General features: G+C 34.8%; 1 protein-coding gene across 2 annotated transcripts in view; it reads right to left on the reverse strand.

The window, feature by feature from the left end:
- Positions 1–25000, reverse strand: part of LOC144970221 (anoctamin-7-like) — a 140529-nt gene that overhangs the window by 107756 nt on the left and 7773 nt on the right. Inside the window, exon 1 of one of the 2 annotated variants that reach the window (XM_078909636.1) lies at positions 15465–16545. The exons of the other annotated variant lie outside the window; for it this stretch is intronic. The gene's annotated coding sequence lies outside the window, so the exon portion shown is untranslated. Of the gene's footprint in view, positions 1–15464; positions 16546–25000 lie in introns of those variants that run through there. 2 annotated transcript variants of the gene reach the window in all.

Genomic DNA, 25000 nt, shown 5'->3' on the forward strand with positions numbered 1-25000 from the left:
AAAACGGACAATAGCAATTGCTTGCTATTCTCTGGATAGGACGCTAGTCTATTGCAAAGAACTTTCCGCCAGATCTAACGGATCCAGTTACCCAATAACAGCTGGGTGAACAGGTGAGGGGGTGGTCAGAAAAAAAATACCTCTACTGCACCCGGGATCGATTTCAGTCCCTTTGATTGTGAAGCGAGTGCTCTACCAACTGAGCTATCGGGACCCAAATTTTTAGTGTATATTGATCAATATTTTAAAAAAATGAAGATGCACATTCATACAGAACATTTCCAGTTAACATTTTTGTCTTCACCTGCCTTAAGCACTGCTTTATTCATTTCAGTTACCCAGAATCATATTTTCGTTTCATACATTACATGCGCCAACTTTTTGTCCAAGCGTTGCACAACACGTATAATGCGCACTACAGTCTCTTGGCCTATGACCATAATATTCCTATTAACTTCTAAAAGTATGTTACGACAGAACCGCATGTATATTCGTTGACTGTCAAAACGTCATAAGTCACATCCTGATAGCAATTGAGCTAACAATCTCAAGCTATCTTTTCGACTCTATAGAATCATCAGAAAAAAAATTGGAGTTTCAAAACACTCAGGGTATTGTTTTATAAGCCACACAAGACAAGTATCTTTCTCTTTAAGTCACTAAATAAATGACACAAAATGGTGTTTTTCTTTGAATGATGAAAATGGTACTTAGTGCGTTTTGAAAGTCACCTACTCATATGTCTATGAAAATAACAAATTTAGATTGGATATGACATAATAGCCACTCACCAATGTCCTCAAAGCGTTTTACAAAGGGCTAAAAGCCAACAGCGATACTGAATATGTAGGACAATGCATGACGCCTGTGAGGACCGCACCCTTGAGCCGCCCATGGCCTGACTTAAACCCGGGTCCTACAGGCTCATTGCCGAGTATCATATTATCATTAAACCACAATGTAATGTAAATTGATGGTAGTACTTTTTCACAACTATGGCCCATCGCCCCACACTAGTGTTTGGATGAACCAGGTGCCAAAATAATGGATTTAATTAATTTTGTAAAACTCTTTCCTTACCGATCATTTTCAGGATTTTCCCAACATGGCCGGCTTACCCAGCAGAAAAATTTATTTTTTAAACTCAAACAATCTCTCTACAAAACAACTTTATGTTCTTATTCATTAAACAAAGATCATTATTCAACGTTTGTGATGTACAAAACAAATCTGAATAAGAAAAACGTATATTATTATTGTGTCGTAACAAATGTGACGATTTTGTTGTAGGCGGTAAGGAGAGGGTTTAAAAGAACTTATTATAAGTGTGAAAGTTTAGTTTTGCCATTTATAAAAAAATAGCTTTTTTCCATTACTCTCAATAAAAATGTAAACAGCCCAGATTTCCGATCTAGGACTATATTCAATCTTTTGCTACTGTCAACTGGTGTAACTTGGCCCCCCGGGGTAACTTATGCCACTTTCTGAAAACAAAATTGCTTATTTTAAGTTAAATTACATGTAGCTTTTATCTTTTAAATAACCCAATAGATATAATACGCACCAGCTTCTTTAACTTTAAAAGAGAAATCATTTTTTGGGGAGGGTAAGTAACCCCTGTTGACGGTATGTAAAGGGTCTCGAAATTACAACCTTTTGAGGCGGCGTGTCAGAGTTTGTACTGTAAAGTTTTGGATGTTGATTTCAAAACGATTGCCTCTAAAAGGTCATTGATTAACAAAACCAACAGGACCTAGAGATCTAAACCACATTTAGACACTTTGACAATATGCCCTTAAGAAATATATTTCCTTTTATTGTTTTTTTTTCTTCTTACGTGTGTCTTTGAATTCACCTTGACATATCCAAAATGTCAGTGCGACATGATTGGCAAGAGTGTTTAATTAACCATACATTCCAGTCACCTATTTTACTAGATTTTACACACACATACATACACACACACACACACACACACACATATATATATATATATATATATATATATATATATATATATATATATATATCGCCACGACATCATAAGAAATCGTCGCCTAGGCATTCCACGAAGGAATATAGATAACTCATCAAACAAGATATCTGATGTCAACAGGAATCACCCATGTTGTCCAAGTGAGCAAATTGGGGGTTAATAATCTTGCTCAAGGAAAAAAACGAAAGTTCATGAAGCGGGACTCGAACCCGGATCCTTCCGGGTCACAGTGCAATACATTAACCACTCGGCCACTTCGCCCCCCAAAAAGAAGAATGAAAAAAAATGATTAGCTCTATAAAATTGTAAACAATGAGATGGAATTTCAACACCGTGAATGTAAAAAGTCGAACAATGCGGGTGATAACTGTCATGGTCTCAAGTGAGTAAAGAGCTACTCGACTATGCATAAAGATATATGTAGAATGAGGCCCAAGAAATTTACTAGTTACTATAAATGAAAAACAATTAACGATTTGTTTACAATGAAATAAAAATAATGATGAAATTTAATTAAAAGAGATAAACAGTGATCGTGGCAGTTACAAATAGAGATATGAATATTTTACGTAACTTATGATAATATGTCAGGTTCGTAAGTTTACGTTTCCAGGCAGTTGATGGGCTTGGATGATCTATTCCTCTGATAACAGGATCGGACTCGTAAAATTCCACTTCCAGGCAATTGGTAAGAGGTTATTGTGTAGTCCTTTGACAGCGGGCTCGGGTTTGATCCTTGAAGATTATACAATCAAAGTTAAAAGCTCCGGCGTCTTAATGGTGTGGATATAATATCTACAAAGTCCCAAAAGATAAAAATCTTCCAGTATATATATAGGAATAGAGCGACTGGCCGTCCGGCATAGATTGTGGGAGAAAGTGAGTGACGAATGTTAGACCTATCAGCTTTTATAATAAGTGGCTACGTGACAGAATGTAGAACGAAAAGTATTCACTAATTAGAAATTAATTCGAGGGAAGGCTATAAAAGGAAAGACGATCTAATATTAGAAGGTAAAGTTTATCTAAGCCTACCGAAATATAACTGGAGTGAGATGAATTCAGTTCTTAATAAAATAAAATTTAATAAGATAATTGTGAACAACCTTTACTGTGACACCCCCCACCCACGTTTAAAATATACTCTTTAACCATTATGGGAAAGATAGATTTTACAAACGGAAGTAAATTTACTATCATGATACTCTAGCATTAATCCATTGTTATGATTTGTGCTACAATTAAATTATTTATTAACTAGACATGGAAATGTTTATATTAACGTAGGTATATGAATGGGTGACAATAACAATGAAAGATTGTGATTACAAATCATTGTGATAAACAATATGATGGCAATGTGATTACAAATCATTGTGATAAACAATAGTGATGGCAATGAAGCATGATATAAGTCGATGATATGAAGGTAATTTACTGAATGAAATGAATGAAAATGTAAATGGAATATTGACATTTCAATTATTAATCATAAATGAGTGAAAATTCATAACAATAATAGTAAAGAGAAGATTTCCCAAATCATGAATGGATATGGTATATATATCCAAACAATACTCAATGTTACATTAAGTTGGGTCATCATGTTTACAAATAAAATTATCGAAATTGTGCGTTCTGATTTGGCATAATTTTCAAGGTAACTAACAGTATGCATGAGAGGTTAAGTTATACCCTTCTCACGTCATTACACTAATCGAGAAAGTAGGTCGGCGTGAATATTTTCACAGCCTGGTATGTGAGAGATACTGAAAGTGTAATTTTGCAAAAATAGACTCCACCTTAGTACTCTACTATTATTCATTTTGTTATTTCTTATGTACGTGAGTGGTTTATGGTCCGTTTCGACCACAAACTCTTTTAGCAGTAGATATCTGCTGAATGTCTTTAAAGCAAAGACGATGGCCAGTCCTTCACGCTCTATTACAGAGTATCGTGATTCTCTGTCCAATAATTTTCTGCTTGCATATAAGAAAGGCATTAGAGTTCCCTCATGCTCCTGTAATAGTACACCTGCGATGCCCTTATCAGACGCGTCAGTTCTTACAACAAATTCTTTTGACATGTCGGGTAATTTAAGAATTGGTTCTGAACAGAGTAATGCCTTTAATTGGTTAAAGCTATTCTGACACGCTTCTGTCCAAACAATTTTGTTCGGTGACCCATTCTTTGTCAGATTTGTTAGCGGTGTCGCGATGTGCGCGAAGTTGTAAATGTATTTCCTGTAAAAATTTAGGAGCCCAAGTACTTTGCGTACTTCTTTTTTTGTCTTAGGTGGTTGCAATTGTGCGATTTTTGTTTGTTTTTCTGTCTCGGGTGTCTGTGTCCCATGACCAACGGTATGACCGAGAAAATCAATTTTGTAAAATGCAATGCTTGTTTTTGACGGTTTTGTTGTTAAAGAATTACGTTTTAATGCTTCAAGCACTAATTCTAAGGTTGTCATGTGATCAGTCCATGAGTTTGAGAAAATACATGCGTCGTCGAAGTATGAGAGTGTAGACGGGATGTCTTTTAATAACATACGCATCATTCTTTGGAATGTCGATGCGGTTGTCGATAATCCAAATGGCATATAGTTAAATTCTAACAATCCTAATGGTGATTGAAATGCTGTGTATTTCTTACATGATTCTTTCAGTGGAATCTGCCAGTAACCTCTAGAAAGATCACATTTTGTCATGTATTTTGCTTGAGATAAGGCAGCAAATAAATTCTCTTGATTTGGTATTGGTTCTGCATCAAACACTGTTGCTTCATTTAATTTGCGAAAGTCGATCCATAGCCTTATCGATCCGTCTTTCTTTTTCACTACTACTATTGGTGATGAGTATGGGCTTGAAGAATATCTAACTATTCCTGTATCTAGCATATCCTTAACTTCCTTTTCAACTTGTTCTCGTGCGTGAAATGGAATAGGATAGTTTTTCACGTTGACAGGGTTAGATGTGGTTAACTTTATGTCGTGTTCCACTAATGTTGTATGTCCGGGTGCGTCTGTAAAGACTGACTGGTACTTTTCTAATAATGACCTGATTTCTCGTTTCTGACATTCGTTTAGTTGAGGATTGATTGTGACGTCATTAATTGTACTATTTTTAGAGTTATCGTGTTGTGGGGTGTGTTGTAGTTCGACATCATCGCTGTGAGTTTCGATGATTAATCCTACATTTGCAGCTTCAACATGGTTAAATATTGGTTGTGATAATCTGTCTCTATCGAAATATTTTTTTAGCATGTTTGCATGGAATGTCTTTGTTGTGTTGTTAATTTGAATCTCGTAATTAACACCAGATCGTACTGCTAATACATTGAATGGTCCTTTCCATGTAGCTAAAAGTTTACTCGAGTCATCGGGTAAGAGTATTAGTACTTTGTCACCAATCTCAAATTTTCTTGACTTGCTTTTTCGATCGGAGTATTCCTTGTATTTCTCTGCTTTTTTAGTGACGGATTCCTGTGCTAGCTTACATGTATCCTCTATTCTGTCTTTCAGGTTTCTTACATATTCGTAAGCAAACATAATTTCGTTATTGTCCTCCTCATTCCCTTTACAAATGTCGGCTACTATATTGATCGGGCCGCGAGGTGATCGTCCATACATCAACTCAAATGGGGAGTAGCCTGTAGATTCTTGGGGTATTTCTCTATATGCAAATAGGATTGCTGGTAAGTATCTGTCCCAATCATCTGGTTTTTCTGCTGACACTTTTCTTAACATATTCTTTAGAGTGCCATTAAATCTTTCACAAAGACCATTTGCTTGGGGGTGGTAGGGAGTTGTGAATGAGTGTTGGATTCCCATGAGTTTCATGGTTTCATGCATCATATGTGATGTAAATTGGGGTCCTTTGTCCGACAGTATCTCATTTGGTTTGCCTATTCTAGTAAAAATTGTCATCAATGCTTCAGCTATGTGATCCGATGTAGTTGATTTCAATGCTATCGCTTCTGGCCACCTGGTTGCGTAATCGACTAGTGTTAGTATGTGTGTATGGTTTCTATCTGATTTTGTTAAAGGGCCTATAATGTCAATTGCAACTTTTTGAAAAACTTTTTCAATAACTGGGGTTGTCTCTAATGGCAATCTCGGTATTCTGCCTTTTGCGACTCTTCTTTGGCATGTGTCACACGATTTCACATATTCTCGGACGTCTTTAGTAATTCCAGGCCATGTGAAATTCTCGGATATTCTCTTCAATGTGGAAGAGCTCCCAAGATGTCCAGAAGTTATTGAATCGTGCGCTATTCCAAGGATTTTGTTTCTGTAAATACTTGGCGTGACCAGTTGTTTAGCTATTTTATTTCTTTTCCTATGTAACCTGAACAGAATATCTTTTTCAATGATGTATTCAACTTTTGATTTCGTCCCTTTGTTTGCGATATTGAAATATGAAGTTAAAGTCGGGTCCTTTTTCTGTTCTTCAATGAACCTGTTCCTGTCAAATTGTTGTGGTTCTAGAGAAATAGTCATTGGCTTCTCTGTTGTCTTAGTCATCTTTCTTGTTTCTGCTAGACAAGCTGTTTCTTGGGTTAATGACCATTCTTTTACATCTGTTGGGTTGTCTTTAAGACCTTTTATATTGCCAACAATAACATCAGCGACGGGGTTGGGAAGTATACAGCATTCCACTATTCCTGTATAGTATGGGGTTTCTATGTACACGTTAGCTGTTTCAAAGGTTTCGACTGTGCCACTGAATGTGATGCATTGTACCGTTTTTCCAGTTTTGTCTTCGTCATTGATCAAAGATGCTTTTATTCCTACTGTACTGCATCCTGTGTCTCTCAATATTTTGCAATCAGTTCCATTAGCTTTGCCTTCACAAAAAAATAGCGATCCTGATTTGTGAGTTTGTGTTAAAAGTGACATACCTTTCACGCAATACACATTTATATTTTCTCCTGACATTACTCGTGTCTGATTGTTTACACTTGTTTGGAGTGATGCATTTGCAGTTTCTTTTGGATATCCCACGATTTTGTAACATTTGTCTGCTGTGTGGCCTTTCATTCCACAATATTGACATTTAATTATAGGTTTGTTGGTTTTCTTATACTCAGTATTATTGTCAGTGCTATTTCTTGTTTTGTTTTGATAGGGTCGGCTATGGTCTCTATTGAACTGTTTGTTCCATGGTTTGTTACTATGGTCATCCTGTTTCACTTGCGTGTTCCGAGTGATTGATCGGCTCGTTCTATTTGAGTACTGAACTTTAGGTGTACCTGGACTCTGAGCAGCAGCAGCGTAGTATGGTTCCTTCAATGTTCTGCTAAGGGGTGTCAATGGATGAGCGCTGTTAAAGTTTTCTGCGTAGATTTTTAATTTGTCCAAGTTTTCTGGCTTTCTCTCTTTAAAGAATGCGACTAAATCTGGGTTGCAAGCTTGATAGATTCGATTCTTCAGCGTGAGATAGTAAAGGCCTGCAAAGTCGTCTTGTTTTACGTTTGCCAACTCAAGCCACCGATTTAGAAATTGAGTAATTCGGTTCACGAATGTATTAAAGTCTTCTCCACTTTCCGGTTTTGCAGTGTGGAACCTTTCCTAGTAACCATCTTCCGTTAATCTAAATCTTTTTAGTAGAGCGTCTTTAATTTTACCATAGTCATCTGCATCTTCAGTTGTTAAGGTATAGAAAACTTTTAGCGGTTCTCCAGATAAGCAGTTAATCAAGGCTGTGGCCCATTTGCTTTCTGGCCAACGATAACCTTTAGCCTGAACTTCGAATCGGTGTAAGAAGGATTCTAGACAGTCTGAGCGTTCATCGTATGTTGGCATGCGTGGAAGTTTCACGAAAAATTCATCACTATTATTATGTTTTCTTTCATGACCGGTTTTTGTTTTTTCAATTTCCAGCATCATTTGGGTCCTTTTGGTTTCTTCTTCTGCTAAAGCTATTTGTCTTTTTAGTTCCCTTTCTTGGACTCTTTCTTCTCGTTCTTCTCTACGTATTCTTTCTTCATGTTCTTTTTCTTCTCTACGAAGTCTTTCTTCATTTTCTTCTCTACGAATTCTTTCTTCATTTTCTTCTCTACGAATTCTTTCTTCTTTTTCTTCTTTTATTTTCTCTTCGCACCATGAAAATATCCTTTCCTGGGGTATTTCTAAGTCCTTTGCGAGACTTAAGTATCTTTTATATGCTTCCATTTTTGCAATAAATTAGTTACGATGTTTTATATATATTATATTGACAGGATACTGTTACTGACTGTTTTATTTATTTACACTTACTGGAATGAACTGTTCTATTTTTAGAAATCTCTCTCTCTTATTTCAACTTATTATGTATGTTGAATTTGATGCCTTTTATCGTTATATCTTATAAAGCAATGTGTCAATACAATGCGTAGTTATTATGACTTGTGTCAATAACAATGTGTCAATCGCGTGTACTCTAAACTATGTTACTACGAAAAATGTATCACCAATGTGTGTGACTCGTCGTTAGTTTGTGTACAATTATTCGCAATGACGCTAATATACTAGAGTGTGATAACAATAATAGGATGCCAAAATAATCCCAAGTTATCTATCACTAAATATAACACGACGGCTAGTAGACTCCTTTTATTATTATTTAGTTTTTAAAGACTCACTTTTCAGAACATAATATATAAGTGGTTTTCGGTAACAGTAGTATGCCAAAAATGTATTTAAAACAAATCACTATGCAAAACAAATCACGATGTCTATAGTTACTATGTGATGCCCAACTCATGTAAAAGAGAATAATGAAGGATATATTTACCAACTCAGTTCGTGGCTGGGACCTCTCTCTTGTTCAATGGTTGTTCAACAATTGTAATTAGGCATTGAAGAGTGTTTAACAGTGATGTCTGAAATACAAAACAATAAAATATCGTAAGATTTACAATAGTTACAAAATGTGTTCACAACACTGAGTGATTGGATGATAGGTGAATGAATCGTTATGGAATGTAAACATATTGAAAACAATTCATGAATGAGGCAAACAACAAAATGAAATGAGTGATATAATAACAAAGTGGACAAGGAATGAATGAATGAATGAAAAACTGAGTGAATAGATGAATGAATGAATGGATAATGTATGAATGAAAGAATGAAGGGAGGAATTAATGTATGAATGATTGGATAAATGAGTGAATAAACGAATGAATGGATGAATGAATGAATGAATGAATAAATAAATGAAAGAACAATGAATGAATGAATAATTTATAAATGAATAAATGAATGAAGGAATGAATCAATAAAATGCTATTCAATTTGAATGAAAGAATGAATGGATAAATTGCTATTCCATTTAAATGAAGAAATGAAAAAGAAAAAAAATTAATCCTGTAAATAGGGAGTTCAATTAAAATATGATCAAGTGGGGCAATTAAGAGTTTTACAATTTAAACTTTAAAGTTAGATGAAATAGATATATGTAACTAAATAAATTCAATTCTTTATATGTGTCCCCTCCAAAATGTCATGGTCTCAAGTGAGTAAAGAGCTACTCGACTATGCATAAAGATATATGTAGAATGAGGCCCCAGAATTTACTAGTTACTATAAATGAAAAACAATTAACGATTTGTTTACAATGAAATAAAAATAATGATGAAATTTAATTAAAAGAGATAAACAGTGATCGTGGCAGTTACAAATAGAGATATGAATATTTTACGTAACTTATGATAATATGTCAGGTTCGTAAGTTTACGTTTCCAGGCAGTTGATGGGCTTGGATGATCTATTCCTCTGATAACAGGATCGGACTCGTAAAATTCCACTTCCAGGCAATTGGTAAGAGGTTATTGTGTAGTCCTTTGACAGCGGGCTCGGTTTGATCCTTGAAGATTATACAATCAAAGTTAAAAGCTCCGGCGTCTTAATGGTGTGGATATAATATCTACAAAGTCCCAAAAGATAAAAATCTTCCAGTATATATATAGGAATAGAGCGACTGGCCGTCCGGCATAGATTGTGGAGAGAAAGTGAGTGACGAATGTTAGACCTATCAGCTTTTATAATAAGTGGCTACGTGACAGAATGTAGAACGAAAAGTATTCACTAATTAGAAATTAATTCGAGGGAAGGCTATAAAAGGAAAGACGATCTAATATTAGAAGGTAAAGTTTATCTAAGCCTACCGAAATATAACTGGAGTGAGATGAATTCAGTTCTTAATAAAATAAAATTTAATAAGATAATTGTGAACAACCTTTACTGTGACAATAACAATATGTGTATATTATTTATTATTCCATACGGAATTGTCTTACAAAACATTCAAAACAATAAAAATAAGGGGTGAAATTCATCTATGCATAGTCATTTTTCGTCAAACTGAATGACTCGTATAATAGAGTTGTGAATAGCAGAGAATACGTAAGCATAAGTACTATGCATTTTATACGCTCACACGCTCGCAAAGTCAAATGTAGTCTAGGTATATTAGTATACACACACGGCTGTGCAAATGCAAACGAGACAAGACTTGCTTTTAATGTTGATAGGATATTTATCGTTTTATTCGTTAGATGTATCAATTTTAATGTTATTTTGGTAACCGAATAGATAGCAATAAATAAATGAATAGTAATTTTCTACCTACAATCAATGTTACCATCTGTCGCTGGGTGGATATTGATTTATAGAGAAAACGATGTACGAGTTTCTTTTTCAGTCGTCCTTACTGTAAACTTATTAATATTATGATATAAATCCCATACTGAATTACACTAGAGCCGTGCTAAAAAGAGTTGATGGTATAAAGAATTCAAGCTAGGTGCGAATATTAGCAGGTCTGATAGCCGAGCGCAATTATGGGCTTGTTTTAATATTGTTGTAATGGACAATATTTTGCGTCGATTTGAGAGTATTTCAACTATAACGATGAGCCCATCATGATTTAGGTTATCAGACCTGTAAATAAGAACACGTCGTTTCAATACATCTTATGAAGGAGCTAAATTTTATTCACAAAGTAATAATCTGCATTTAATATATTTATTTGATCAATTCGACACATTATGTTAAGAAACTGACATATACTTCGACCCTACAAAAATAAATTCCATGATCCGTATCTCATGCAAAGGGATCAATACCGATCTCTCTCCCCCCCCCCCCCCCGTCTCCATCCAGCAGTGATTGGGTAGCTGGATCTCTTAGATATGGCTGAAAGTACTTTGCGATAGACTAGCGTCCTATCTAAAGGGTAGCAAGCAATTGCTATTGTCCGTTTCACGCTATAGAAAACGTGTTAAACTCCGGCTCCATGGCCTCATGGCTCGGAAGGACTTTCCGTATCAAAATAACTCAGACATAATGCCGTTGAAAGGAGATGAGTCACATATTCTCGCTACAACCTCGTACCCAATGTTATTATTAATTCTTCACCCACCATCATCACATCACGAATTGACTCAACACAGCTCTATCGCACTATGGAAAAACACGTATTTACAATTTTAGCCAGGAAACAGGTTGTTCAAATATCGATCGATTAAAATAACCCTCATCTTGCTAAACATTCTCAAACCTGGGACTTCGCATATAGTCCTAGGTTTGAGAGATTTTTAATCAAGACGGGGAGTATTTTAATCGATCGATACTTGAAAGACGAGTTTTTTGGCCAAATTTTTAATACGTGTTATTTCAGAGTACAACGGAGCAGTCGGTGCTTGACATTTTAAAGCCCTATTGCGTTTATTATAAATACCAAATCAAGTGAGTGCCCTTTACCCTTAAAAGGCTTCATCGAATTAGACTGATGCCAAATTTCTGATAGTGATTCAAACGAGTACTTGTGCCATTTTGGCAATATTTTATATATATATATATATATATATATATATATATATATATATATATATATATATATATATGTGTGTGTGTGTGTGTGTGTGTGTGTGTATTCAATTATTGTTTTGAAAATTTAGATAAAAGCCAACACATTTTCAAAAATGCTGAGTATGTCAGGCAGTAGCTAAATATAAAAATAATTAACGCAAAATGACACACTTGTACTAATCCATCTAGACAATAAACTACAATTTTAATTTTTTAAAAATGAATTTCATTAATGGTATTGAACATATAAAATATAATCCGATTGACGCGAATAGATTAAACACAAACATTGTTTTAAAATGTATGTAACTTTGTAAAAGCTGTGAAGAGATATTTTTTCATCGACAATAAAATGAAAAGCACTTTAAAACAATTTAATGCATGCCCTTAATCAACTAGATTGTAACCAATACCAAATATGTTATATTTTCCTGATACTATTTTTGTCCTTCGTTTAAAACATATATATAATTTTTTTTGGATGTGATGAATGTGAAGAATGTGACAAATGCTGTTCGCAAATTATTTGCATAGAAAATAGAAAGGGATATTTAAAAGATATTTAAGGGGTAATGGTTTTTCCCACACATAATAAACGTCCATTTAGAGAAAAAAAAAACGATCAATAAAGCAACCCAGAAACCAAATTCTCAAAGACTAACTGAAGAGAAATGTAACTTTAGAGTAATTGAATAATACTATTTCAAATTTTGCGTTCAGTTTATCAAATTATGTTCCTAGACTGACCTTTCTTCTTGTTGGTTAACGACCCAAATGTGATGAAGTGCAAGTCGGTGACAAACAACTTTATCTAAGCAAAGCTTGACGGAAAACATCGTACGATTTGTTAGATTAACCCAGCTAACTGCCGTACCCTGGAAAGACATCCCGAGGTCTCAGGTTTGAAAGTTTTTGCCGAGATGAGGATCTGAACAAGTATGTATGAGAGGTGCCAGACAAAGCAAGAAAGAAAAATATAAGAAAAAAGAGGCCAAGATGAGGATCATTTAAATCGATCGATATGATATGATATGATATGATATGATATGATATGATATAATATGATATAATATGATATGATATGATATGATGTGATGTGATGTGATGTGATATGATATGATATGATATGATATGATATGATATGATATGATATGATATGATATGATATGATATGATATGATATGATATGATATGGTGTGATATGATATGATATGATTATGATATGATATGATATGATATGAAATGATATGATGTGATATGATATGATATGATATGAAATGATATGATATGATATATGATATGATATGATATGATATGATATGATATGATATGAAATGATATGATATGATATGATGGACGACTTTGCTGGCCAAATATTCAAATACGTGTCTTTCCAGGGTACCGCAGTTAACTGGTTAACAACAACTCATTTTTGATTTCATTCACAAGGATCTTCAAGATTGAGTCTTGTATGCTTTGAAGGCCCTTGCCACTTAATTTCTAACACATTCATTACGGCCCATTATGTTCAGATTTAAAAAAATAAAACAGAAGAAAAGGGTTTGAAGATCTGGGAGATGGTGTCACTGTAATATTCTTAAAATCGATCCTCGTGCCGGTAATCTTTCTCTGTGTCGAAATCCTTAACGACTTCGCCATTCCCATGGGAATCGTTGTTATACAGACAGGTTGGAATGAAAACACAAGCGTGTCAAGGCGGATACTAAACAAAAATTTTAAAAATAATAATATGAATAAATGTAACTCGTTGCCTGGAAACGGTTGTATAGTGAGGTAAACAGAGCCAAAAGGGATTTTAGAATTAATATAAAAATTAAAAAATAAAAATAAAAATAAAGTAAAATTCCCTTTCTTCACTCCACATGTGAAATCTATCTCTTGGGTCTATTCCAATGAAAGGCTGGTATAACCCAGTTGTCACCCGCAGTGCAGCGCGAAAACTGATCTAGGTAGAGGTAACTTGCTCAAGGCCACACAACGTAGCGGGTATTCGAACTCGGTTCCTGTCGGGTACAAAGCAAAGACGCTGAGCAACGCTGCCAAATAATGACAAGAAATTTGAAATGTTGGTATTTAACTTGAGCTTGCATATAGCGCAAATATCCACTAAACGTGCTCAAAGCGCTTTACATTTTTGTCGGACGGAGACCACACTGTTAACGGCCATGTGAGAAAATGGAAAGGAAATACACTTTTCCAAGGTCTCAACTATGTGCCATTCAGATAGGAACTCGAACCCGGGACCTATCCAAAGGCGAGTGTCATACCACGAGACCACATAGCTTCACATAGTATTTATCAGTTTAAGAAATTCTACTCATTTTCCATTATAGTTTAACATCAAAACTTAACTCAGTTTTCATATTTTAGGCCATGAACTCAAAAGACACTTTGATAACCACGCCTCTCGGACAGTCGTCATTATGTAAACAATGACAGTGATTAGTAAACATAGCAAACTATACAGGTTTTAGTATCGATGGTATGTGTCTTAGTAAAAACTATATTTGTCCGAACGCGTGTGAAGGTGTGTCACAAATTCCATGTTTTGATTGGTAAAAAACATACTGGTTAATTTTAACATTTAAACCACAGCGAAATAAAACAGATTTGAGTCGGTGGTTTACAAAGATGGACCATTGTATTAAGCCTTTCCGTGTTTTTACCATGCTCATTGAGCATTGGTAGATTAATATACAAAAATCATAGATTGAGTGATCGATAGCTTTTGAAATTGATTTATTATAATTACAAAGTACAAATTGAGCTTCATATAGCGCAATATCCATTAAATGTGCTCAAAGCGCTTTACAAGAGGTCCCTGGTCAACAGCAACATTTAACATGTAGGGAGGGACATGACGCCTGTTAGACGATATTGCAATTTTTCGGACAAAGACAACGCTGTTAACGGCCAGGTACTCATTTTACACCTGAGTACGGTGAGAGAATGTGAGTAAAGAGCCTTTTCCAATGACTCAACTATGCGCCGAGCGCAAGGCTCGAACCCAGGACCTTCCGATCCGAAAGCGAGTGGCATACCACTAGACCACATAGCCGCACAAAGAAGATTTTCAATATTTATATAACTTCAGATTATTTCTTTGTAGATTGAAAAATAAGATAAGGTGACTGACTAATTGATTGATCAAGTGTTTAGATATCGACTGATTTTATTAGATTAATGAAAGAGAAGTCTACGAGGGAGGTCATAAGTAGAAATAAATTATAGGTAACTCCAATTCTTTAAAAAAAAAAAACCCTGACATCAATAAATTGTGGCTGTCATGTTTATAATAATAATAATAATAATAATAATAATAATAATAATAATAATAATAATAATAATAATAATAATAATAATAATAATAATAATAATAATAATAATACACATTTATATAGCGCTCATTCTTATGTAAAACACAAGCTCTGTGCACTTTACAATATAAATTATCAATTTTGAGTGAAAACAAAATGCTATGAATTCATAGCCAAATCAAGGATTCATAGTGTCAATAATAGCAAATACAGTAAAGATGTGTCTTGAGATTCTTTTTAAAGGCAGGTTATGTGCTATCAAAAAGCAAAACGAACTTACCCCTTAATGTTTCAACATTGCGGAGACACCTGTTAGGTGTAAGTTAACTTCCATGGTCTTGATCAAGTAATACAAGAATGTTCACTCTCCTATTAATAAGTAACTAAAACACAAGACTGAACTCAAAACGTCCGTTTTTTTTCATATTTTGAAATTCGTTAGTGAACCCGCAGGGCCGTCCAAAAGAGACATTGTGGAGAAGCCTTCACCAAGATGTAGGTGTCTCCACCTGGAGTGAGGCAAAGGTCTGTGCCAAGGACAGACGAAGATGGAAGACTGCTGTTGAGGTGCTGTTAAATATTTCTCTATTGGTTGAAATTAACTTCCATGGTCTCTTTCAAGTAGTTCACGAATGCAGTTCTCTTTCTTATTAATAAGTTGATATAACACAAGATTGAACTCAATCATTCAACACTTTAAAATCCGCTATTCATTGACAAATTATTGGATTTAAAAAGTTAACTGCCGTATTCTGGAAAGTCACGTATTTAAAAGTTTAATCAGAAAACACGTCCTTCAAATATCCATAGATTTAAAACATCCTCATCTTGGCAAACATGTCAAACCTGGGATTGCGCGAAGTCCCAGTTTAGAGTTTTTGCCAAGATGGTTGTCATTTAAAAAGATCATTATTTGGAGGACGAGTTTTCTCGCCAAAATTTTATACACGAGTATCTTCCAAGGTACAACTGTTAACTGGTTAACGGGTTATCACATCCGACATCCAGTATTATGCTTCAACAGTATTGACGCTGCTCCGTACTTATCAATCACCAAATCAAATGGATCTTTGTCTTTTTCAAAATAACAAAAAGCAGTTATTTATTAGCAATCAATCTGGTGTTCCCCTACCATTTGAATTTGGCTTTGATGTTTTATTCCTTTTGTTTTGTTGCAATGAATATTGTTTGAAGTTATAATATGTCGATAAAACCGCGCATAATGCACATATGATTATATAAATGGCAGAAGCGACAGACACGGTGGCATTTAGGAAATGTCATGTGCGTATTAATCCATGGTATAGAATTATGCAATAGTTACACTTTATTTTAGCCGTAACTTCTAACTGCTAAATACACTGCATGGTATGATAATATTATTCAAAGTGGGCTTATCAGATCGGTGCTGGGTGTAATGTTAGTATTGATCAGACTTGCTATAATAATAATAATAATAATAATATAATAATAATAATAATAATAATAATAATAATAATAATAATAATAATAATAATAATAATAATAATAATAATAATAATAATAACAATAGTCATATAATTATTACCGTTATTATGAATAAATATGTAAACAATGAATGGAATAATGTGATAGGACAAAAACAGAAGTTGGCATTCATTGTCGTTAAGATCATCAACATTTCGAAAGACACATTCAGGTACAAGTCAACCAAGCTTAAATAACGTGCTGGATTGATTTGTAGACCATGAAACTATCTCGACAATGGGTATGATCTATATTACATTTCCATATGCTCGAGGTCATTGGTCACAATGCAAGTGTGCTCAAAATGACCCACATAGTGAAAAGTGTTCACAGTTTGAGAAATGTCCAACGTTACAATAGGTCCTTTTGCTCAGCATTACCCATGGGTATGTTTACAACTTTTATAAACAACGCAGCGTGTTTAGATAGATTGATAAATGTCCAATCGCTGTACAGCAACAAATCACGTGATCGATGACTAGGTTGGACGAAAACATGATTATAGATCGCTCCCATTAATTGAATATTCACACTACTATCTAAATCTTTAGTTCGACCAATTCTGGAATGCGTTGTTAATCGTGCCTGGTCACCGGACAGGAAGAAATCTGTCAGTACCGCGTAAAACATCTAATGATATGCAACAGGACTGTTCCCTGGTATGAGAGAAAAAACAAACCAAGATCAACTGAGTCTACGAACACTTCAGTTGTATACGAGGAGACTCAATAGGATTCAGTAGTCTGATGTCACGCCGCCTGGCAACGGCGGCCATCTTGGTTCTAAACAAAGAAAATCATTACTTTTTATTCTTAATGCTGGCTCGAACTTTTCATTTGCCTTGTGATCAGAATGTGTAAAAGTCAAAACATGATCAAATTTATGTTTTTTTTCCCTCTGGAAACGCTTTTATGCTCGCCGGAGAAATACTTCATACGGGCGTCCGCCATTGGTCCGATAGTTTAGAGCCAGTGTTACTAAGTTACCATGCGTCATTAGGAAGGAAGTACGTTACGACTGTTGAAGACTATTGAAACAATAGAAAATACTCCATTGTATTTACGACGAGATAGCAACAACTGCAATGTTCCGTCGGTGCGCTATGTGGTCTTGTGGTATGACACTCGCCTTCTGGTCCGGGGTTCGAGTCCCGTTTTAATGAGTGTATAGTTGAGCCCTTGGAAAAAGTCTTTTCATTCACCTTCTCTCACCACACTCGGTTGTTAAATGAGCACCTGGCTGTTAACAATGTTGTTTCTGTCGGAAAACTTGTAATATTCAGCTAACAGGCGTTGTATCTCGTCCTACTTTTTACTGTTGGAAAGGACCTCTCGTAAAGCACTTTGAGTACGCTTGGTGTATATTGTATACTGTTTCGTCACGACCATATTATCTACCCCGGGAATATACTCATGTCATCATCATCAACGTCTACATTCCACCATCATCAGACAACACCACAGCGAAAAATATTTTGAGGAAAGAAATACAGGACATTCTAATTAAGTCACCGATGCCGTATTGATGGTCACTGGCGATTTTAACCAATGTAACGATTTTACTCTCCCGGGACTTCATCATTACGTGGACTGCGAGACAAGGGACAAAAAAACATTAGATTTATTCCTGTGTAATATTAAAAATAGTTATAAATGTTTACCCCGTGCCCCATTAGGTTTATCTGACCACTGCATGCTCTTGCTACTCCCCACCTACCGCCCTGTTTTTAAACGTGTAAAACCAGTAAAGAAAAGTGTACAGATCTGGAATGGAAGTGTGTGTGTGAAGATTTGCGTGGTTGTTTTGAATGCACTGACTGGAATGTTTTTATCGAATCATGTGATAGTGTGGATGAGCTGAATGACTGTGTGAGTGAGTATTTAAAATTCTGTGAACAGCTAGTGTCTTGTAAAAAAGAAATAAAATATTATCCTAACAACAAGCCTTGGATAACAAAAGATCTAAAACTTTTATTGAACCAAAAGAAAACTCTCTATACTAGTGGAAACAAAAAAGATCTGAAAAGAAAACAAAAAGAGATAAAGAGGGTAATATCTAGTTGTAGAGATAAGTACAAAAATAAAATTGAAAAATGCTTTTCTTCTGGGATATACGGGACACGTGGCGGGGGCTTAAAACTGCTGTTAACTATAATCCAAAGCCTACGATTATATCAGAAGATATCGAAATTGAAACTTTAAATAAATTTTATTCACGTTTCGACACAGCAAACAAATTTGATATTGAAAATGAAAAACATAAATTAGACAGGGCTTTGGAAGATGAAATGACTATTGAGGTCAGTGAAGAGGAAACGAGATTCGTATTTTCGAAACTAAACGAGAGGAAGGCTGCTGGGCCGGATGGATTGAAAGGAAAACTATTAAAAGAATGTGCCCACCAGCTTTCCCCCATTTATACACATATTTTTAACTGGTCCCTCCAATGCGTTTCGATCCCTGAAATTTGGAAAACTTCAAAAATTATTCCTGTTCCAAAAAAAGAAAAACTTGAAACCTTGAACGATCTCAGACCTGTTGCACTGACTTCAATAGTCATGAAATCTTTAGAAAAACTTGTTCTTGTTAAAATTAGGAATCAGTTTATGCCATTGAGTGATAGTCATCAATTTGCTTACAAACCAGGACGTGGCGTAGAGGATGCCATTTTGCTGTTTACAAACAACATCTACAGGCATCTAGATCACGCTAGGAGCTATTGCAGATTGCTTTTTGCAGATTTTTCTTCAGCGTTCAATACAATGCAACCTCAGTTGGTTGTTCAAAAATTGACTAGTCTGAATTTAAACAAGTATATATTTGCTTAGGTGCTCGAATTTCTTACGGAGAGAGCACAATATGTTCAATTAGGACAAAACAAATCTTCCTGTATAACTACAAATACTGGCGCTCCTCAAGGTTGTGTATTGTCCCCTGTATTATTCACAATATACACGAATGACTGTAGAAGTCAAAACCTGAGTGTACCTTTAATAAAGTTTGCAGATGACACCGCTCTTCAAGGCCTCATAACAAATGGCAACGAAGTGGCTTATAGGCACGAAATTAATAGATTTGTGTCTTGGTGTGATGCCCACCACCTAGAGCTTAACATAAGCAAGACAAAGGAGCTAGTGATTGACTTTAGGAGAGTGAAGGAACCGATAGAACCGTTAAAATTAAAGGACCAATTCGTCCAGCGAGTTCCTCACTACAAATACCTTGGTGTAACGATTGATGACAGGCTCAAGTGGGATGAACACTTGAAAATAATTAGGCATAAGATGTGCAGACGTACATATTTTTTATCAAAACTCTCTCAGTTTAGAATAGATAAAACCCTCTGCACATTATTTTATAGAGCAGTAATCGAAAGTGTTTTGTCATTTTGTATAACAGCTTTGGGAGGCAATTGCTTAGCAGTGGAAAGGAACAAAATAAATTCAAATATTAAAAAATCCATTAAACGCTATATAAATGATGTTGACGATGTAGATCTTTTATACGAGAAATTTTGTATAAATAAAATAACTAAAATATTAAATGACCAGTATCATCCACTAAGACCATCAATTATTATGTCAGAAAGAAGTGGTCGCCCTTTCTCTATTTCAACGAAAACAGAGAGACACCGAAAATCTTTTCTGCCGTCCAGTATTAGGCTTTATAACAACAAGCAATAATCATTTTATATAATTATTTCTCGTTTTTACTTTTTAAAAATATAAGTATTAATTTATTTGTTTTGCAATATTTTCAATTTGCAATTTATATTGACAGTTTTAACTATTTTACAGTGTTGAAATTATTCATATTATAAAGCGCAGCTCTGGTTATAGAGCTGCTCCTTTTTTATATATACATCCTATTTCCATTGTATTTTTATCTTATGTGTAAATTATAACACGTCTGTACAAAAAATTTCCTTTTTGGGATGCAATAAAGTATTATTATTATTATTATTATTATTATTATTATTATTTTTTTTGCCGAAATAAACTGACATGCCACTCATTCAAACCGTTCAATGCCATACGTAGATTAGATGATATGCCCTTAAAACATGTTCATGAAAAGAGTTTTTAAATCGATCGATTTTGAAAGACAATTTTTTCCGGCCAAAGTTTAAATTAATACGAGTTTTACAGGACAACGACAGTTTATTGACCAATTCAAAATCTGTCAAGAATTTTAAGAACAATCTTGACGATAACTTTAATAGCTATCCAGCACTGTGTACGATGTGAATTATGAAATTCCACTTATAGCAACACCAAGGAGTAAAAATTGTTGATACTAATGTGCATTCCCTATGGATTATGGACACAGGGTTATTTAATTTAATTAAATTTCAATTTTAGCCACACGACAGATCAAGGCTCACGAGAACACGAGCTCTAGTAAATCATGATAATGACTATGTCTCCCCAAATAACACTGATAATAATAAATATGGTTCGATTGATAGTGATATGAGGAACGGATATAGATGTTTGTGACAATTTATGTATATAATATATATATATATATATATATATATATATATATATATATATATATATTATATATATATATCTATATATATATATATATATATATATATATATATATATATATATATATATACACACATATATATAAAGATATATGTGTGTATGTGTGTGTGCGTGTGTGTGTATGTGTGTGTATTCACGTGCTCGTGTGTATGTGTGTGTGTATGTGTGAGTGTGCGTGTGTGTGTGTGTTTTGGATAATTAATGATAATCGCTTATATTTTGTAAATCATCAACCATAAAAACATATTGCCCTAAAACAGATGTCGTATATCAATTTTTATTGAACCAAACTCATTGAGTTTCAACTATGAATTATTTCATAACACAACTGTTATTATTACAAACATGTTGATGTGGGGCGTTTAGTTAAAAACTCATAACATCCGCCAGCCGGATATAACGTACCTACACACAAAACAATGTGTAGCCGTAAACGTTTATAGTCTGATTAATGCAAGTTGGAGAGAAGATTATCATTAAATGGCTGGCTAAAAACAACAACCACACAGAGCTGATAGTATCCTTATTATTCTGCTGAATATAGATAGAATGCGCTTGGCCAAGGAGTTCACAACATTGCCATCCGGAAGTATAACGGACGAACACACAAACTCTGTGTAACCATGAACTTTTATAGTCTGGTTAATACAGTTTAGTGAGAACAACTCACAAACGCGGATGGCAAAAACAATAACAAAGGCCTGAGTGACGTCATCTGCATACTATCTATAGTCTTATTGATGTTACTGGTTTAGGTAAAACACTTACAGCATCCGTCAGTCGGATATACAGGGTGTCCACAAAGTCTGGGTACATGTCGGACTTCCCAATCTATTTATATTTATTCATTTATGCTATAGATTGTGGAGATTTGGCTGAATGATGCTTTTCTTCACTAAAGAAGAGGTCGTGTATAGTTAAAATACTATTCATTTACATCCCAATCAAATAAGATAGAGTTTTTAAAGAAGAATTTGTACTATTACCGTGTACTCAGACTTTATGGACACCCTGTAATGCACCAACTCACAAAGCTATGTGTAACCTTGAGCGTCTATAGATAGTTCGAAGATGACGTCACTCAAGCATTTGTTGTTATATTTTGCCATCCGCGTTTGTGAGTTATTCTCACTGAACTGTATTAACCAGACTATAAAAGTTCATGGTTACACATAACTTTGTGTGTTCGTCCGTTATACTTCCGGATGGCAATGTTATGAGCTTCTTAGCCAAGCGCATACTATCTATAGTTTGATTGGTATAAATTAGTGAGAGCTAACCATATCAATAATTATTTCTCACTAAATTCTATCAATCAGAATCTAAAAACGATAAAGATTACATAGTAGTGGTACAATATATCGGATGACAGATGTTGTGATTATTTTACCTTAATTCATAGCATCAATTAAGAAGAGTAAACTCGCCGTGCGTTTAACAAATTGAAAGGAGAAGGTAATATCCATTGTAAAGAATAACAAACAAATTCAAATTATATTAACATGTAAGTTGAGATCAACATGTGTGTTTTGTAAATGACACCACGTCTAAAATGACCTGATAGTGTCGTGAGCATGCCATTTACACTCCTTTAAAAGGCAAATATGCATAAAAAATAAATTCACAAAACAAATAGATACATTAAGTTAGTGGTTGTCAATTCAAACTGACGATCAATGGCCACGCTGTTACACTTTGTTTTCCAAACAAGGGTTGTGTCGTAGCATGGACCGGTGTGGTGTGCTCTTTCTCATAATTCATTTTCATTTATTGATTAGCGTGTTTCTGTCTTCTAATTCGGTCTTTGGACTACACGGTAGGTAACAAAAGGGATAACAATAGTATTGAAAAGGACAGAAGGAGGCTTGGAGGTATGGGAGAAACTCGAGATAGATGGATTGATAAACGCAGACAGAAAAACATAAATAGAAGGATTATCGTTTATTAAAGTAAGAAAGAGGGGAGAAAGGGAGGAATAAAAACAAAATTTAACAGACGGCCTTTTCGTCCATTTTTACCCTGTGTAGTGACAGGTAATGTAAGATCACTGAAAAATAAAATTGATGAACTGTTTTCACTGTGTCGTTTTAATAGTGACTATCGTCAAGCCTCCATAATAGCGTTAACAGAGACTTGGCTATCTCCTCACATACCATCATCATGTTTTAATATTGAACAATATTCACTATTTCGAGGAGATCGGACTAATGTAAATAAACGAACTGGGGGTGGGGTGTGCACATATATTAACAACAAATGGTGCCACCCCAATAACTGTCAGATAAAGAAAATGTATTGTGACGATTATATTGAATTTATTACTGTTTCGTCACGACCATATTACCTACCCCGGGAATATAGATAGAATGCGCTTGGCCAAGGAGTTCACAACATTGCCATCCGGAAGTATAACGGACCAACACACAAACTCTGTGTAACCATGAACTTTTATAGTCTGGTTAATACAGTTTAGTGAGAACAACTCACAAACGCGGATGGCAAAAACAATAACAAAGGCCCGAGTGACGTCATCTGCATACTATCTATACTCATGTCATCATCATCAACGTCTCCATTCCACCATCATCAGACAACACCACAGCGAAAAATATTTTGAGGAAAGAAATACAGGACATTCAAATTAAGTCACCCGATGCCGTATTGATGGTCACTGGCGATTTTAACCAATGTAACGATTTTACTCTCCCGGGACTTCATCAATACGTGGACTGCGAGACAAGGGACAAAAAAACATTAGATTTATTCCTGTGTAATATTAAAAATAGGTTCGTCCATCGATCGATGGACGAACCTCTGCATGCTCTTGCTACTCCCCACCTACCGCCCTGTTTTTAAACGTGTAAAACCAGTAAAGAAAAGTGTACAGATCTGGAACGGAAGTGTGTGTGAAGATTTGCGTGGTTGTTTTGAATGCACTGACTGGAATGTTTTTATCGAATCATGTGATAGTGTGGATGAGCTGAATGACTGTGTGAGTGAGTATTTAAAATTCTGTGAACAGCTAGTCTCTTGTAAAAAAAGAAATAAAATATTATCCTAACAACAAGCCTTGGATAACAAAAGATCTAAAACTTTTATTGAACCAAAAGAAAACTCTCTATACTAGTGGAAACAAAAAAGATCTGAAAACAAAACAAAAAGAGATAAAGAGGGTAATATCTAGTTGTAGAGACAAGTACAAAAATAAAATTGAAAAATGCTTTTCTTCTGGGGATATACGGGACACGTGGCGGGGGCTTAAAACTGCTGTGAACTATAATCCAAAGCCCACGATTATATCAGAAGATATCGAAATTGAAACTTTAAATAAATTTTATTCACGTTTCGACACAGCAAACAAATTTGATATTGAAAATGAAAAACATAAATTAGACAGGGCTTTGGAAGATGAAATGGCTGTTGAGGTCAGTGAAGAGGAAACGAGATTCGTATTTTCGAAACTAAACGAGAGGAAGGCTGCTGGGCCGGATGGATTGAAAGGAAAACTATTAAAAGAATGTGCCCACCAGCTTTCCCCCATTTATACACATATTTTTAACTGGTCCCTCCAATGCGTTTCAATCCCTTAATTTGGAAATTATTCCTGTTCCAAAAAAAGAAAAACTTGAAACTATGAACGATCTCAGACCTGTTGCACTGACTTCAATAGTCATGAAATCTTTAGAAAAACTTGTTCTTGTTAAAATTAGGAATCAGTTTATGCCATTGAGTGATAGTCATCAATTTGCTTACAA

The sequence above is a fragment of the Berghia stephanieae genome, chromosome 4, assembly GCF_034508935.2.
Source record: "Berghia stephanieae isolate SIO BIC M18660-M18661 chromosome 4, UCSD_Bste_1.3, whole genome shotgun sequence".
Classification (NCBI taxonomy): domain Eukaryota; kingdom Metazoa; phylum Mollusca; class Gastropoda; order Nudibranchia; family Aeolidiidae; genus Berghia; species Berghia stephanieae.